This window comes from Cupressus sempervirens, chromosome 8 (assembly GCF_028749045.1).
Source record: "Cupressus sempervirens isolate cs-2001-9-10 chromosome 8, ASM2874904v1, whole genome shotgun sequence".
NCBI lineage: Eukaryota > Viridiplantae > Streptophyta > Pinopsida > Cupressales > Cupressaceae > Cupressus > Cupressus sempervirens.
The window spans coordinates 518,418,724-518,427,850 of record NC_143125.1 but is presented as its reverse complement, the minus strand read 5'-3'; positions in this window follow the sequence as shown (position 1 = coordinate 518,427,850).

The window sequence follows — 9,127 nt, the reverse complement described above, 5'->3', positions numbered from 1 at the left end:
TGTACCCATTAACACACAATATGACACCTTATAACACATTTGTCATTATCTAATGCACACTTTAGGATCCTAATGGGTCTTAATCAACCCTAAATTGTCATAAGGGTATATAGAGGGTCTTAAGTAATTCTAGTCAGCTTTGGGACTCATTAAAAGTTTCTAGGGTCCATTACAACCTATTACAATAAATGAGGACCCCTCAAACTATGTATATTAATCATTATTGGACACAATTTTGAGGTATTATTTACTCTAATGGGTCCTAATGTGTCACAAAAGGGTCTTTAGGGAACATTAGGGACTCATTAGGAGTCATTATGAAACATTATGTCCCATTAGTGTACATTAGAACCTGTTAGAGTCCATTAGCACACATTAGGACCCATTAAGTCATAATAAACCCATTACGACCCATTAAACACATTGACTATCATAGATCATACTAATGTGTCTTAATATATCACAAGGCATCATTAATGGTCCTAAGAGGTGTTGTGGTTTAACAATGCACACCCTACTTCTCCTAGAAATGGGGACCCCCTAGTAAATTTTTGCCTACTAGACTCTTATTCCAAAGTCGGGGTCACTTCTAGACTCTCATAGGAGTCTAAGTGAAGCCCCAATAGTTGAATAGAAAGAGTGAAAGAATCAGAGTCTAGACGAAAAGTGAGTTTTTGTGCTAAAATTTTTATTTAAGTGTGCACTAGCACACTTGCACATGTGTGCAACTTTGAAGGGTGCACACCCATGGAGGTGTGCATTGGACCCAGGGTCTATATAAGACCCAAATCCCCTAACCCTTCTCACATTGTATCTTCCATCTTCCTTTGCGTGCACCTCTATATCTCTAACAATGCACTCCTTCATCACTCCCCATCTTGCATATTCACATGAGTTGTAATGCTGACAACATAATAGTTTGTACTCCAATTGAGCACATGTTTTCTACTACATCTCTTTATGAGATACACCTTTTCATTGTTATCCTCTCATTGTTGCATGTACATTTATGCACAATGGAGGATATTCCACTCTTGCTGGACATGTGCTTAGTTGGTATGCTTATCTCTTTGTTGACTCCTAGTCATATCAATTGCCTTTATATACAAGGCACTTCTATGTTGTATTCATCTAATTATTTGATATCCATTCTCATTTGATCACTATATGTCTCTCTTTTTCTATCTACTGAGCTTCTTGATCTTTGTGTTGAATTACCTTAGGAAAATTCTTACATGGTATCAAAGACATAAGAGTTTCATTGCATTGCCATTGGAGAGTTTGTTTGTAGGTGAAGAGGAGTTTGTTGGTGCAAATCATATGTTGGTATCACATTTAGAAGTCAAAAAAACCCCAAATCAACTTTTATTTCATCAAAATCAGACATCTGAGGTGAAATCTAGAGTCATTTGATTTTTGAAGATTCAATGGTAGTGATTAAAGAAAAATAATTATAGAGGTGTTTTTCAAACAACGATATCTCCCTCATATGGAATCCTTTTGTGGAGTAATTTTTTGTTTTGTTTTGGTGTAGAATTTTGTGATCTACACATTGGTGCAAGTTGTTTAAGATCTCTATTCCTAACTTTTTTGAAAAATGCCAATTCTAATTATTGTTGGAACTTACAAGTGAGAAGATTTACTTCTAAGAGGGGGGGTGAATCAGAAGTAACTAATGTTAATCTCTTAAAAAAATTTGTTGAAACCATTCACATGCATCTAATTCATTTAACAAACATGAAAGTAAAGACATGCATGAAAATAGACAACACAAGATTTGGTAACCCAGAAACCCTTCAAAATGAGAAGGTAAAACTAGGGTGGGGATGACACCCACAAAGTATCATTGTAGCAATATGTAAGTATTCAAGGTTACAAATTTTGAACATTTCCAATGGTCTACCCTATGAAAGGCTTGTCCTATTAAAGAATTTATACCCTGTTAAAAGTGACCTAGTTAAAGGATTTACAAATGCTCACTTGGAATGTGACCCTGTTAAAGGATTTAACACCTTGTTTAAAAGCTTACAACATGGCTATTAAATCAACCTATCATCATAGGATTTTCATTCTTAATACAATGTCTAGAGAGTATTAGAAAGTCTTAACCTAATGACTTTCAATCTTCAATTGTTGATTCTAGATCCTTGTTCTACTCTATCTATTATGATCCTTCCTAATCTGACATGTCTTTCCTAGATATTTTGATCGCTCTATTTTGATCAACTAAATTCTATAATGCTGATCATCCTTCTAAGTCTTTAAAAACCCCTCTAAACTTCACTATAATTCATCCATACACTTCTCACATTCATTACACACAACGGGGTTTCATCATCCTTTTAAAGGCTTCAAAGACTTAGGGTTAGGTATGAATCTACATTCAGTATTCAATCTTCTTTTCTCACTCAATTCATTCAATTTTCTTATTGGTTGCATACCTCCTTCATTTTTCTTATTGGTTGCATGTAGATTTCATATGAAATGTAAAAGATTCGATCTTATCTTCAAGATCCTTTGAGATTCATCTTGAGTCAACTTCAAAGATGGTTTACATCTAAGTTTGTGAAGGCACAAACTCATATACTAATTCTATATTACTTTACACTTACTACTTTTTGTTACTCAGCACATATAGGAATTTTGTCACACTTGGTTCCTATAGTAACTCTGTTTCACTCAACATCTATACTTTTCTCAGCACCTATAGTGACTCTATTTCACTCAGCATCTATACTTTGCTCGGTACCTATTGAATCTCTAGCTCAGCACATACTATAACTCAACATCTATATTATACTTGGCATTATCTTGAGAATTGGTTAAGTGTGTTGATAGTCAATTGTCAAAACCAATCTGAGACCAACAAATTCCCTCTGTGACATGAGTGGCAAAAACACTTAAGTATTATGAATCTGATCTCCATGAGAATACTAAACATTCTATTCAATGTATGTACAAAACTTTCAAAAAATTCTTCAAAAATTCTTTAGATGATTATATACCTTAAAATTTGTAACTCCACTTGAGCTGATGTGATGCAGGAGCATCCAGAGGTATAAGGGCAATCCTGTGTCACCAAAAAAAAAATGTACTTAGACTTAGTTTCTATTTCATGTGTTTTCATTTTTGGATACCCATTTGGGCCAAATAAAGGTTCCAACTCTCACAGTTCCACTATCAGTGAGCTGGAAAATCCTAAAAAACTAGGAGCATGCAATTGGGCCATCATTTTGGTGAACTAGGAGGTGTAAATTGGCTAGATAAATGTAATTGTGATTTAGAGCATTCCAGAAAAAGAATCAGGTCAAAAGACCCCACAGTTTGAAAGTTATTGCAATTTTTTAGGTTTTGGAGACCTCCTAAGAATGCTTCAAAGTCAGGTTAGGGGCATTAAATGACCTCAAAAAGGGCCAAAAATGGGGGATGAGTGAAGCTTTTCCATAGGGCTATAGAGCGCTTTGAGAGCTTTCTGGAAATGTAAACGGTTCGTCAATCGGAGCTACAGTTCAAAAGTTATGCCTCCCAAAAGTTCGGTTACCGTTTTTGGGTTCTTCTAGATTTGCACCGACTTCTAACGTAGCTTTTGGAACCTTCTATTTGGTCAGTGGATGCCTACTAGCACTTTCTAGAATTTACTCCTAGTCCTTGACCCTCCGGGGTCTATTTAAGGAGATTTCTAGCATTGTAAAAGGAAGTTCGGAGTGGAGTTTGAGAGGAGGTACTAAAAGGAGAAATTATCTCCAGATTTATGCTATTGTAAGCCCTTAGGGCATGTTTTGAAGTTTATTTTCTCTATACTGTTTGTACTAGCTTATTTTCCCAGTTAATACAATTTCCCTTTTCTGTTGTGTCCATTCTATTCTTGGGTTGTGTCCCCATCATGATGTGCCATTTTTGTAACCAAAATTCCTTTAAAATGAATTTATCTCATGCTAATATGTTTGATACTCTTTGCCTTGTTTACTTTGTGTTTGGTCTATGTCTACTTTGTTTATACTCACCCTATGTTTCTGTTCCCCATTTTCATATATCTCCTTGCATTTTTTGTTATCCTTTTGGATTTAGCTTTATTTCCTTATCTCTTCAAGATTCAAAATTTTATTGTCTCCCCCTTTGGGTATATCTCCCTCTTTCTTTATTTCTTATCTCAAAAATGAATTTCTCCCCCTCTTTGACACTTATGTCAAAGGGTCTAAGAATGAATAGAATATTTAGAAAAAAAAATATTATTTACCTTCAATATAATCTTTAGAGAAGCATCCCAATTATCTAAGGAAATTTCTAGTGATTTGAGCTTGATGGTTGTCTCTGCTACAAGATGTACAAGGCCTTCTAAGGTAGAAATATTAGGGTCTTTCTTTAAAAAAAAATTGACATAGGCCAACTTCTTTATGTAGTACTTCTAGCTATGGAGTGATAGAAAATTGAATTTGCATTAATTTGGCCTTGAAATTTTCCTATTCTACTATTAATATAGCTAACTCTTTTGAGTGTGAAGCATTGTGGTAAAATGCTTCTCACTTTGAGCTGGATCTTTACGTAGCTGTCTACTAGATATCTTAAGATTTCTCTCCAAGCTTAGTACTTTTTGGCTAGTTTATTGTGTGAAATATGATGAGTCACATAGTTTGGAGTACAATGAGAATATGTTACCAAGTACTATTTTAACCTTTTCAATTTTCTTGGCCAGTTCCACTTGTGTTAGTGCTACCTCACTAGATATTTTCTCATTAACTTTCATTTGAAATTTCTTTTCAGACCATTCTAATAATTTAACATTAGTATCAAGGTCTTCATTTTGTACCTAGTCCACTATGTTGGAAAATTTGTCCATGATAAGCTTTGTTTCATTAGGTGCAGGAAAGCTAAATGCATCAAAGAAAATGTCTTTGATCTCTATTAATGCTTGCCTTTGTCTATACTCATTTCTAAGTATCTCTTGCTTCTTCTTCCTTTTCAGTGCCTCTTGCGCCTCATTGATCTGTGCCAAGTTCTTTTTTTTTGTAGTCATAACTGGGTATGACTATTTCTTCATCAAGTGTAGGGTCTCTATAGTGAAGTACCCTTGCTACCTTGGTGGAACTCAAGCTTGGTGTTGAAACTTGTAGTGGTATTGCATTAGTGCTCAGCTACTTGGTAGGAGTCCCTAAGGTAGGCAAGTTCACCAGTGTTTGTATTGCCTCTTTCTCTCTTTCCTTGGGAGTTTTCTTCTCTTCTTTCTTGTCTTCTCTTATGCCTTGATCAATGAAAATGATTTGAGGAGGTGCACCTTGGCTTTGTGTAGTAGGAACATCTTGTTTGGTTTTCTCCTTTGCTAACTCCTCGATAGTTGTTGTTGCTATTACTGTTGGATCAACCTTAGTAGTTGTGTCTTGTGTTTGATTTTTTGGTTGATAATCTATAGCTATGCAATGTTGTGAAGGTGGTTCTTATGTTTTCACCTTCTCCTTGGCTATTTCTGCTACAACTTTTTGCAACTTTTCCACACTCACCAAAATAGGATTTGTGCACAATTGTGATTGCAATGTTGTTTGGTGAAGGATCTTTTCTAGATCCTTTATAGTTAGTAGATTGATGTTCTAACCTAAGGTGTCAAGAACATCCTTGACAATTATAGTTTCTACAGGTGTAGTTGTTATATGTGGAGGACTTCATGGTGGTAATTGGGTGTCGTAGACACTCTGCTCTAGCTGTTGCTCCTCAGTTGTTGCCTCTTCACCTTTATGTGTCTCTTTCTCCTCCATAGTTACCTCTTCTTTCTCTTTCTCTCCTTCCTCCTCTTTTTCTTTTTCCTCTTCCTCTTCTCCATTATTCCTTTCCTTAAAGGGATCTTCCTACGCTTCCTTGATAGTAGTCAATCCATAAATTAATTTCCACATTTGTGTGGATTTTTGCACAACATCTTCAATTTGATTTTGTAAAATTCTAAAGGTTTTTTATTTAGGTGTAAATTTTCTCCCATGTTTCTTAGTAGCCTTGCTTATTTGACCTTTAGTAAGGTTTGGCATTACATGAGCCGATGTTGACTCCCTTATTTTCTTTTCCATTTTTGGGAAATAATGCCATTTATTTTCAACTAATGAGCTTAGCTCCTTTGGCATAGAAATGTCAAGTTCAAGTGGAGTAGTCTTGAACTTTGCAATCATAGTGTAGATAGACTCTTCCACTATGTTTTTTTCTTCTCTTGATAATTTATTAAAATCAATGGTCTTTAAACTAGTTAAATCTGCATTATCTCTAATGTTTTACAAACATTTTCCAATTTAGACTTGGTAGAATGTCTTACCAATCTAAATTGATCATTGTCAAATTCTATCTTTTCTTCATCTAACTCTAGGGGTGAAACATATTTTCTTCTTTTCTTTGGTTCAATAGGCCCTCCTTGCTCTATGGCTTTCTTCTTCTCCTATTCCTTAGTGACTTGTGTTGTTACCTTGGTGTCTTCCCTTGTAGTTGGCTTGGTTGAGCTCAACTTTGTTACTTTCTTCTTCCCCTTGGGTTGTGCAACTAGCTATTTTTGTGCCTTTCTTTTCTTAGGCTCTGGCTTTGGTGCTTCTTTCTCGACATCTTCTTCTTTTGTTGCATCATCACCCATGCCTTGGGTTAGAGCAAGTGTTTCCTATCCTTTTTCTTCTTCATCATCCTCATCTTCTTCATCTTCTTCTTCTCCTTTTACAGTGCCCTCGCCAAATTTGGCCTTTAACTTCTTTACAAATTTTTCCTTCTTCTTCAGTGTGGAGGCAATCTTCAATTCCATGTCCATCTTTGATCTCACAACATCAAATGTCTAAAACTGTGGTGCATTCTTGTCCACTTCCTCAGCTAATAATGCAATTATAGTACAGATGCCTCATCTATGTTTATTTTGTAGCCAAGAGGTCTTAACCATCTAACTCTTAGTGTAGCAGCTTGTATATTAGTATATTCAATATCTACAAGAAAACACACATCATTTTCATGCTTTTCTACAAATGAAACTAGTATTCTTAGCTTCTACTTCATGGTTTTCTTGAAGTCTTCAAAATAGCTAGTCATAAGAGTCTCAAAATTATCTCCTATTTCTTCTATATATTCATTTACTTGAGCTATTATAGACCTATTTGTTTTCTAGTCAACTTTACCAAAAGATGGAAATTCATTCTGTACATAGAAAAATATGAAAATCAAAATTACACCAAACTTGCACTGTATTCCCTTGGTTCTCCTTATTACTGCCAAGTTCTCATTGATTTTTTGCAATTGTAGTTTTGCAAGATCATAAGTATGATCCTTTTATGCTAGTTTGTAACCCACATCCGCTGCAATACATGGTACATTGTTAAGTCTGTTGGATTGGTAAAATTTGTGTGCAATAACTCTAATGGAAAAGTCAACAAGAGGGTCTTGAATGGTGTCTATTTTTATTCCTTTCTTGTTCTATTTGGCACCAGTGTTCTTCTCAGTTGCTTCCTTAAAATCACTTCTAAGGGTCTTTGGCCAATCTAGGGTTGGATACCCTATCACTCTATGTACAATCCTTTTTGTTATTTTTACTGGACCATCCTCCAACCATAAACTTCCATCATGAATCTTTCTTAGAACTATCCTAATCCATTTAGTTTTGAAAACTATAGGGAATTCTAGGGCATGCATCAAACCCTTCTTCTCAACAATTTGATATTCCTCTTTCAAAACTCCATTTTCACACAATCTCTTGTATGCTTCCCTCATTTCCATATCTCCTATGGCTCCAATTTTGCAAGTGTAACATCTTCTAACATGCTGAACCATAACTACCTTAGGGGGTATAATAGATAGGGCTCCAACTGGGTCATTTTTGTATGCTACCTCTGAAATTGGCCTAAAATTTGGTTGTTTCACTTCATTTGACACTAGTTGTACCTAAAATGGTTCTTTCCCCTATGGTTTCCTAGAACTAGAAGCCATTTGTGGTAGCTAGGGTTTTAACATGAAGAAATTTAAAATTGCATAGCTCGGCACAAATGTAAATACCTTGAATTCGATGAAACTATGTTGAATCACTATTAAAATTGGCTCAAATGTTGGATTCACTACTTTGAAGTCATTTTGCACTCTTCTTCATCTTTTCTCTTTGTTTGCAATGAAGAAAAATGATTCAAAATGTGATAATATAACCTATTTCCATAGCATTTAATGCTTAGTAAGTTTACAGCTGTCCACTCGACTTCTTAAGCATTTCTCCATTACTCAGCTTCCATCATAATTTCACCACTTGGCATCCATAGAAGTATCTTTCACTTAGCTTCAACTAAAATTCATCTTCACTTGGTTTCAACTACCAACTCATTTGTAATTAGTCATTTGACTTCTACTATCTTTGGCGATCAATTCGACATATATTGAAATTTACTCAGCATCTAAGGGCAACTCGACAACACTTATGAAATCTTGATATTTTAACTTTGCATCTCTATCCATGCTGATCTCTTCTTTCTAGTACTCGCTTGTTTAGGAACTGATGAATGATAAAGTTTTGTATATTAGTTCCTCATGCCTTCTTTTGCTTAGTTGGATGAGGTGTGACCACTTGACATTTTAGGTGAAGTGATCCCTTTATTTGATGTGCTACTCCCATATTTCTTCTTCCATGTCTTACTCATTTCTCCTCTGATGTGTTCAACATCCACCTTCTCTTTTCTTTTGATCTCTGAGTTGGGTGCCTTTGACCTTGTTGGTCAATTCTTGCTGATGTGACCAGTCTTCAAACAACTAAAGCATGTAGTTTGGTGTAACCATATGCTACAATTTCCATTGAAATGTGTTCTTATGCAATTTTTAGGGATGTGTCCATATTCTTGATAGTAATGACAGCTATACCTAGTATTGTAGTCCCAATTATAGTGATGTCCATGTTTATTTCCCCTTGTTGGATGATTACTGTCCAAATAGGATTTGATCTACATTCAAAAGTTCTATGACCATACTTCTTGACATTGTAGCAATGACCTTCAAAATCTTGGTGTTGAGATAGTCCTAGTCCTGTAGTCATGTGTTTGATGTCCTTGATTTTTGCACTTATGATAGTATCCCATGTTCTTAGGTTTGTCATGCTCATGTGCATTCTTTCTCTTACATACATTAGAGGGATGTCCTTTTTACCACA